Source organism: Ochotona princeps, chromosome 18, assembly GCF_030435755.1.
Source record: "Ochotona princeps isolate mOchPri1 chromosome 18, mOchPri1.hap1, whole genome shotgun sequence".
NCBI classification, from domain to species: Eukaryota; Metazoa; Chordata; class Mammalia; order Lagomorpha; family Ochotonidae; genus Ochotona; species Ochotona princeps.
In genome coordinates, this window is record NC_080849.1 from 33,678,673 (window position 1) to 33,688,646 (window position 9,974).

At 42.6% G+C, this 9,974-nt stretch overlaps 1 long non-coding RNA gene across 1 annotated transcript; it reads right to left on the reverse strand.

Moving 5' to 3' along the window:
* Positions 1–200: 200 nt before the first annotated feature.
* Positions 201–3,766, reverse strand: LOC131482511 (uncharacterized). The gene is made up of 2 exons (XR_009247061.1): positions 3,567–3,766; positions 201–351 (listed from the first exon to the last, which is right to left on the reverse strand). It is a non-coding gene; the product is annotated as an uncharacterized LOC131482511 (long non-coding RNA).
* Positions 3,767–9,974: the final 6,208 nt, after the last annotated feature.

Genomic DNA, 9,974 nt, shown 5'->3' on the forward strand with positions numbered 1-9,974 from the left:
AGTCTAACACTCATATTGACATTGAAGAAAAGAATTAACAGCAAAAGCACCATTTCATTTGTCACCATTAATCACAGCTTCAAAATTGTTAGACCAAACAGGAACCCCTCCAAAGTGGAAAATGTTCTTACGCCAATGCTGTTATCAGCACTGGTTCCATTATTGATTGTGATTCAGAGACACATTGAATTAGAAACTGGTGAAGGAAGAAATTTATTAGGTAGCTAAAAGTAGAAGTTGCACTTTCAGTGCCCATATTTCAAAGAAGGGTGAGTTCTCTTTGTTCTTCAAAGTTCCATCAGTAAATGCAACGTAGATTCCAGGATGAAATAAATAATGCTCCACTTTGCTCTTATAAGGGAGAGGAGGGAGTTTTAGAAATTCAAATGCGTTCATAAACCATTAAATATCTGGCACATTCATTCCTACTCTCATTCTACCTATGGCCCATTAGACTCAGCCCTCTGTGTCCAGTGGTGCAAGGACACACAGACATTCCTGGGATGCCCAGCTTGCATGAGTCTTTATGACTAGAGCAGCCAACTGCATCAGCTTCATAAAACATCAGCAGTAACTCATGTGGTCTTTATTCTGAACTGAAAACAAACCCTAAATTCCATATCCTTGTCAGGTTTGTAAATTGGTCAAGGCTCTATGGAATCGGTGAAAACTGGCCTGGTAAATAGAGCTCTAGAATCTTTAATATTTTAAAAAGTTAGTTGAGAGCTTGGGCAATGAACAAAATTCAAAGCAGTGGAAATGGATGCCATGCAGGCCTATGCAGCACCAAGCAACCCTGTCCCCAGCTCTACTCAAATGGGATGGACCACCAGGAAGGGAGGACATTTCTGCTTTCATGCCTGTTTTGTCCCTGGTTCTCTATCTGAGCCTTCCAACAAGCATACCAATTAGTAGCTCCAATTGTGGAGAATTTTTTTTTTTTGTAATTCAAACACCTGTCCACTAGAAACTGGACTGAGGCCACTGAACAGTTGTTAGATGGTAACTGTAATGTTTATAGATTCAATCCATAGATTTGCTTCTATGATGCAGAAAGTGCCAAAAAGTTATATAGCCAGACATCTGGCAACTGGAGGAGTGTCTATTTCTTTAGCACTCTGGCCCTCAAAGTTCTATTTGCACATGCTATGCTGATCCTGGGAAAGCAAGCATGATGTTAAAACTGTTATCTCCCTCGTTTCTGCTCATGGAGTCATAACAGCAACTTCTGGTTACTTACTCTCTGCCAGTGCTGCAGTCAAACTAAGAAAAGAAAAGAGAATTCCCAGGACCTCGGTTTCTCATATCAGGTTCTGCTCAGCTTGTCCTACAGCTCAACCTGGCCAACCATCATCAAATAGGCACTCTATTTCTCCCCAGTGCCCATGTCATTGTCAGCAAGTAATCCGAGGATTTGGAGAAACATTCAAGTTCATTGAAACATTTGGGGACCAGATAGTGTTTGAGAGGAAATGTGCTATGCAGAGCCTTGACAGCCTCACAGAAGCAACTGTACTTTGTCACCATCTTCATTTTTGTGAGACAGTGGCTTAGACAAAGAAAGAGCACATGTGCATGGTGCATGTGTTTCCTGTGGTAGATACATGTGGGAGTAGGGCAGAGCAAGGGCAGGACTATCAGAGTGCAACATCTGTTAATTACCGATGGATTGAACCATAGCCGCTCACAAGCCACCTCTGGTTTTTATTCTTTAGATCTAGTCATTCCACAAGAAATTCCACATTTTCAGATGCGTTTCTGAATATTTAAAAATCGATCTAGTTAATCAATGGAATTCTTACCTCTGAAAGTTGAGAAAGATCATTTCCGACCTCAGCTTCACCTATGCTGTGTTTCTAAGACTTCTTGCAGTTTTTAAACTACGTGATTTGCCATGGTCAAGAATATGGTGGAAATCGTTCCTGCAGTAATGAACATCTCTACTCTTAGAGTGGTTTTTTCCCGCCTTTCTCTAGTTTCTTTTCTTCGTAAAGACTTATTTTATTTTATTATTGGAAAGACAGATATACAAAGAAGAGAACAGAGAGGAATATCTTCCATCGTTGATTCACTCCCCATGTGAGCCGCAACGACCAGAGCTGTGCCAATCCGAATTGAAGAGCCAGGAGCCTCTTCTGGGTCTCCCACGCGGGTGCAGGGTCCCAAGGCTTTGGGCCGTCCTCAACTGCTTTCCCAGGCCACAAGCAGGGTACTGGATGGGAAGTGGGGCTACTGGGATTAGAACTAGTGCTCATATGTGATCCCGTGCATGCGAGGCAAGGACTTTAGCCACTAGGCTACTGTGGTTGGCCCTAGTTTCTTTTCTAAATTTAGCTCATTTATTTGCAATAGAGAGAGGGAGTGGGCTGATGCGAGTTCAAGAACTGAACCCGGGTTTTCCACGGAAATGAAAGAGACCTGACCACTTGAGCCACACCTGCTGCCTCCCAGTGTGTGAAATACAGGAAGGTGGGGCAGGTCAGAGGCCTGAATGCAGGCACTTCTATATGGGAAGCAGGTGCCCCTAGCAGGGCCTTGGCTGCTGGGCCTGTCACGCTTCCTGATTTTTAGGCACCACATCTCTTTCCCTTTCACTCCTTCAGGAAACATTTATGATATCCCCAGGCCATTGAGCAACCCTGCCAGGGGTATTAAGGGTTAACAGTATTTTATTACAGATGAAGAGAGAAGGATGTGCAGAGAATCCCCTCAGGTAACACACTAGGGGAGCAGCCTGATGTTTTGGCTATTCGCCATTAAAGCTCATTAAAATGACTCCTTAGCTATGTCTAATTCTAATGAATAATTAATGCTAAAACGTTAAGGGCTTGAGAATCTTAATAGTGATGGTGACAGAAGGCATGGCGACCAGACTCTCTGGCTGTCCATCCATCCCTGGCCCTGCCCTCTTCAGCTTCCTGCCCTCGGTGATAGTGTTTAATGGGACTGTCTGTCACGTGATAACTCATGCTACCCTCTCCAATGTGGCATCAGGTATGTTTTTAATATCTGTGTGAGAGGGATGGGGTCGAGCATGCCATGCTCATTTTGCAAATATTGCGCCCTAGTTTCCACAGGGACTCAGTACCACAAGGAGAAACCAAATCCAGACCTTTTGGTGTCAACCAAGAGTTCCCTCAGTAAGTCAGTATTTATAAATAGGATCAAAACAGACATAAACTCTCGGCCTTCTAACAACATGAGTGGAGAAGGGGCGGGGGCTCTCAGATTTTCCATCTCCCAAACCAGTAGTTATTGTGGTGCAGAGAGTTGTTTCTGAATGCTCATGCCTCAGAGAGGCATTGGCTTACAAATCTCAGCTTCTGCAGCTCTGAGGTTGTGGGGAGTGGCCTTGCATAGCACCAAATGTGTTTTCCACTGCAACTCACCCGTGCAAAGAAAACACCATATTCTGATTCTGTGACTCATCTGCCTTCCTCCTGACCCCCATCGCGCCATCTCCTCCCTCTGCCGTTCCCACCTGCCCCTGGCCAGAGAGAAAATCCTTAGTTCAAAGTCCAACCCAGCCTAGCCCAGTTATCCAGTCCAAAATTATAAGCAGTTACCGGTCTGTGTCTTCAGGATAAAAGTGCCCAGGCTTTCAGCAACGCCGCCTTCTACCCAGACACTGCTTCGAGTAGGGGTAAAGCGTGCGCTCTGTAGTTTCCCAGGGCAGTTGGGAAGAGTTCAGCTCCTGATGTCAAATCTCCGCTGCTTTCTCTGCTCTCTTAGTTGCTCCTCCTTAGCCCTCAGATGCCCCTTGCCCTTCTAGCATTTATGTCTGTAATCAGTGGCCGCCCTCACTCAGGCTTTGTTCGTGTCTCTTGGCTTTCTCAGGACCTTGTGATTCACCCTGGTGACTTGACTGCCAATTCAGCCAGCATTAAAGAAGCCTCAGTGTCTGTGCAGTCTCCCTTGGGTGCCCCTTGAATACCCAGCTAGTCTGTTGTGGGGAATATTTCCCTTTGTAGACCCAGACCACCCACTCTTTCTGGCTCCTGCTCCACGTCACACAGAAACTGAGTGGCTTAAAATTCTAAATGCTTGGGACCCTTTGTGTCCGGCCATCAGGGTGATAAGGGTGCTCCCTCCTTCTCCCCTCTTCTCTTCATCATCCTCCCTGTCGGGCCATCAGCTAGCAAAAAAGTGGGACGTGGCTTTGCTGCCTGTGCCATATTTTCTCACTACCGAGAAGGCTCACCTGACAGAGTGAGATAAGGGAATTTAGAAAATCTGCTCTTGAGACAACAACTGACTTGTGAGCCTGACTTTGAATTTCAAAAGCTGAATATTACTAGATCTTTCCTTTAACACGTCTTTCGTCCATGTTATATTCTATCCCCGGGAAGATGGTGGTCTGTTTGAGAGAACCCTGTATTCAGGAAGGCAATGAGGAGAGTGAAAGTGTTTACACACCGGTCAACCCTTAGACAAGCACTAACAGAGCAAGACTCACAGTACGTCTTGCTAGGACAATGTGGCCAATGCAGGATTGAGATTGGGTGAAGAGAAGTGAGGGGAAATCATCATGATTTTCTCTTCTTTTTCAGATGGACATTTTTTTAAATTGTTTTTTGATACAGCTTAGTTGGCGCTGGGGTCTCCTTTCCCCTTCCCTTTGCAGAGGGACGGACATTTAATGACTTGTATGGTGTAAGAAACAGAGTGGGGGGTTGGTCTTGTGATATAAGAGTTTAAGCTTCTACCTGCATGCCATATGGACATTTGCTGCAGCTCTGAACTGGCTCCCTACTACTTGTCTAGGAAAGCAGTGGAAAATGACCCAAGAGCTTGAGCCCACGCATCCATGTAGGAGAGCTGGAAGCAGCTCCTAGCTCCTGACCTTGACCTCTCCCAACCCTGGTCCTTGTGGTCATTTGGGGAGCAAATCAGCAGATAGATAATTCTCCTCTTTCATTGCACCTCTGTCTTTCAAATAAATAAAATAAATCTTTTAAAATCTTTTGAAAAAGAAGAAATAGAATGATAAAGGAATGCTGTTTGGAGAAGCGAGACAGAAACAAGCAAGGAATGCAAGAGACACTTTTGCTTTACAGAGGAACGAGGATGAGGATGTCTGTTTTCAGCATCAGGTGTGGGTGAACACACATACACATCTTCTAGCTCACCAACTGATGTATTATAAGGGTAAAGGTGCTCTTTGGAGACTGTTCAGTGCTGGTGTGTCCCGGCACTCTGCTGATTCAGTAGCCACAGGTTGGGTCTACACATTCTAGGAACAAGCAACACAATCCAATGAGCCATGCAAAGAAAACACTGACATTTTGCTTACACTTATTTCCTTTTAACATTATCAATTTGCATACTTCCATTTTACTTGAAGGCAAGGAGAGAGAGAGGCAGCGAAACTATGCATCTGCTGGTTCACTCCTTAACTACCCATTACCACCAGCAGTTCCGAGCTAAAGCTGGGCCAGGCTATTTTTCCTTAAATAGTAGGACACCTATTTACATAGCATTCAGATTGTAAAGGATATTAGGTGTTACAAGTAATCCAGAAGTGATTTATAATATATAAGAGGGTGTGCCTAGATCATCTGCAACTGCTGTGCCATTTTATGTAAGTGTCTTGGGCATCTTTGGATTTCTATATCTAATGGGTTCCACAACCAATTCCCTGAGGAAACAGTGGGAAGAGTAGTTTGTAACAATATGGCTTTGACCGTGGCAATGCACAGGGGGTCTCTGATGAGGTCTTGGAAATGCATTCCAGGAGTTGCTCAAATGAATCAGGAACTCCAAAAATAGGTTCCAAATTTTCTGTTTTATTTCCTGTGATAAAATATAACATATTTTCTAGTAGCTATTCTAGAGTGAAAAAGCACACTTTCATCTGTACTTGGCAGAAAGAATGTAACCAAACAATAAGAGAGATGTAGGTATTTTGCTAAAGAAATATATTATGGAAAGAGCATTTTATAAAATTCTCTTTATTTATTTTCATCTACTTGAAAGAGAAAAACATACACACACATACAAGAGAGAGGGAGCAAGAGAATGAGATCTTTCATCTGTTGATTCACTCCCCCAAGTGACTGTAACAGTTGGAGCTTGGCCAGATTTCTACTCTAAAGTGGGATGTGGATATTCCAACCTTCAGATCTCTAAAAAGAACATTTTTATTTGATGCTTAAGTCATTGATTGATTAAAGACTGATGGAGAAGTCGACATGGATGGAGACATCTTCCATTCATCGATTAACTTTACAGATGGCCACAATGGCCAGGGTTGGTCCAGGCCAAAATCAGGAGCCAGGAGATTGATCTGGTATCCCACACGGTTACAGGAGCCCCAGTACTACGGCCATCTTCTGCAGCTTTCTCAACTGCATTAGCATGGAGCTGGATTGGAAGTAGAGTCCCTGGGAGTTGGACCAGAACTCAAATGGATGCTGGCAACGCAGACAGAGGCTCAATCCACTACACCATACCAGCATCCCGAAAATTCATTTTTAAAACAAGTCATTGGGCTCCTGTGTTTGAAACAGGTATTGTCCATTCTTGGGACACTTGTATCCCATAAAAGAGTGCCTGGTTTGAAACCCAGCTTCTCTGCTTCCAACCCTGCACATGTACTCCCTGTGAGGTGTGGGTACCAGCACAAATATTTGTGTTCCTGAAACCCACATGTAGCACCTGGGTGGAGTTTTGGTTTGCAGCCTTCCCCTAACTCAGTCCTGGCTGTGGTAGATATTTGTAAAGTAAGCCAGAAGACATAACATTGTTGTCTCTGCTTTTTAAATAAAGTGAAAACTAATAATTTTTAAAAAGGAAAGCATGCTGATGAAAATGTTATCTGTCACCGACTGAATCTAGAAACAAAATGTTTTTACTGATTTAAAGCTTATCAGATGAAGATTTCAGAATGTTTTGAACCTTTCAGTAAACCATAATTGCTGATTTTTTAAAAAAATAACTGTCTTAAGCCAGAGAAAAAAGGACAATTGCTAATTTAATTTGAACAAGTCTTCTCATACTGTGAATGTTTGAAAACAAGTGTAGCCAGAAATTTATGTCTTTCATTTTGATATTCAGATCTTAGTGAAGAACAGTTTAAGCTATAATATTCACTAAAAGTGGAAACAGACCTTCAAATTAATTACATCATGTGTCGGAGCAAGAATTTTAGAAAGACACTTTAATTACACTGTTCTTATAAAAATATTAGATCAAGAGCATCATACAAAATGTTATTCAAATAAAGTAACATTTCCCTATGTGCAAAAATGTGTTCTGTGTTATTAATGAAAGAGAATGACAATACAAAGTATTGTTTATTTCAGACATTGAAAGTATCCATTTATTATTTTATAATTGTGCCTATCATTTTAGTTCAATGGTATATAATTTCATTTATAAATGCAGAAATGTTTCATAAAATATATTGAGATATTCATGCTCAAATATTTTTACTGATGCAAAACAAAATCAAAGAGATTGAGACTGAGATTTGTTCTAATACTCACAGCAATTCTGTGAGCTAGGTATTATTACCATTCCCATAGTACAGAGTAGGAATGAGAAATAGCGACCTTCCAGGACTCGGGATTTTCCTATGGTCGAAGTTCATAGATTTTGGACTAGAACTTTGTAAGTCCCAACATATACAATCAGAGGTCATGTTCTAGCCCTTTTACTAGAAGAACCTCTTAGTAGGAGAAGCTGTCAGGACAGAAGGTTGAGTTAAGGAGTGGGTGATAGCAAGAGATACCTTAGGTGGCAAGTTTTACTTGCATGCTCATTTCTCACCTTTACTGCACTAGTGTATCAATTTTGGGTTAAGTTGAAGAGTTGAAAGGTGCACTGATTTGTCTAATGGCAAACTTTTAGCTTGGAACACAAGGTACTAACCAGGTTACCACAAACCTGCTGCTGGTGGCAGACTGTAATTGCAAGCAAAGAATTTAGGAGAAAAGTGAGTCACTTAATTATGGTCCACATCAACCCAAATGCAGGGTAGTGGCAGCCATACCACACCTGCGATTTTCTAGCCATTCACGAAGTTGATTAGGAAGGGTGCCGATTCCATTTCTGCTCTATCAAAAACATTTCCACAACCTTTCATACAGTCCATCTATGTACAATGCATGGGAATCTTCGAAAGTTGGGTTATGATGGGCAGTGATAACTGCGAGGGGACCATTATTGTCCATCATGTCACCAAGTGCTCTTTGGCAGGGAGATTACTGACAATAGGAGCATAATGACAATGAGGAGAATGTGAAAATGTTGCTATCTGTCACGTCAGCGCTCCGTCCACTGGCTGCGTCAGGTCAGCTTGTTACAGACTCCTTCCAGGCTAGTAAGCTGAGGCCATCCATATCTCAATGAAATAACCCCGTCATTTTTATTTTATTCTTATTTTCAAAATATACCCAAAGGCGGCGAGCACGCTAATGGGTCAAGTTTCAGGCAGCAATGAATTTCCCTGGCAGTTATAAGCTTCAGAAACAGGATCTTATAAGGAAAAACTGACAGACCCTTAGCAATAGCTACACTAACAGGAGTCACTATGATAAAAACCGGCTTAATAAACCACAATTTGGCCCAATTACACCAAGCAGCTACAATCTCTGATAAGCCTGATGTTCATTGTGACCTAACAATTTGTGCACTTCAGATTGTGTGTGCTGACAGTTTCTAAATGGTCTCCTTCTACCCAGAATGTAGGAGTGTGATGACTCCACATTCCCGGTTTTGACAGCCAGGTCCCTATGCCTGGGAGATTAGATCAGTGAGTGCCAGGCAGGACATGTCAGTGAAAGAGGACAGAATCAGTGGTGGAGCCTGGGTGAAACATGAACACTTTACCGACCTTGCCAATGCGAAGTCATAATCAGCAGGCATGTGAAAGGGCGGTGCAGCTGTGTCTGATGGAAAGGAAGGAAAGTTACAGGCTGTAATCAACTACCATGTATTTTTAAGACCAGAAGGTCATGCCCAGTGCCAGACCCTATGGGAAGAACATAATTATTTCCCTTAAGGAACCTACAGTGGAAGATGAAAATGTCAAGAAATAAATACAAATTTTCTTGATTTGTTCCCAACTGGGCCAAGAAAAAGTAATGGTAACAAGAAAGCGTTAGATGTCGTGATTTCCTTACACCATTTAGCATAACAACATCCTTCACCCATCCATCCATGTCTCATCCATCATTTCACCCACCCAGTCACTCACCTGCCTAATCCTGCCACTCATTTGACATCCACTGAAGTCTTCTCATGTCCTGAATCCTGTTTTCCTTGCTAGCACTCAACACTTTTTCTTTCACCCTGTCGCTTTCTGCCTGCTCTCTCTTATCTTTTGGTAATGGTGGCATCTTCCATTTTCAGACTTCAATGTGAAGCCATTTTCTTTAGGAGAAATTATTACTTTTTTTTCCTGTTATCACCCAGGTCCCTCGGTGATAGGCAGAATACCTTGTGAGTGTGTGTGTCTCTGTGTGTCTGTGTCGGTGTGTGTCTGTGTTTGTGTCTCCATGTCTGTGTGTCTCTGTGTGACCATGTGTGTGCGTGTGTGTGTCTGTGTATCTGTGTGTGTTGGTATGTATCTGTATGTTGGTGTGTGTGTCTGTATATCTCTCTGTGTTGGTGTGTTTGTATGTGTTGTGTGGGTATGTGTGTATGTGTGAGTCTGTGTATATGTGAGTGTGTGTGTCTGCGTCTGAGTGTGCTGGTGTGTGTGTCTATGTGTGTTGGTGTCTGTGTGTGTGTTTTGGCATGTGTCTCTGTGGTGTGTCTGTGCATGGGTGTGCCCGTGTGTGTATCTGTGCATGTGTGGCTGTGTGTATTATTCTGTCTGTGTTTGAGGTTGAATCAGCTCACATTCCTGACCACTAGTGATTTGGTCCTTGCTTTCTGTCAACTCTTTTTCATTTGTTTTCATCCAACTCAATTTTTCTATATTTTCTCCTTAAAATGTTCCACAGCCTCCCCTTTCCAACTCTAAATGT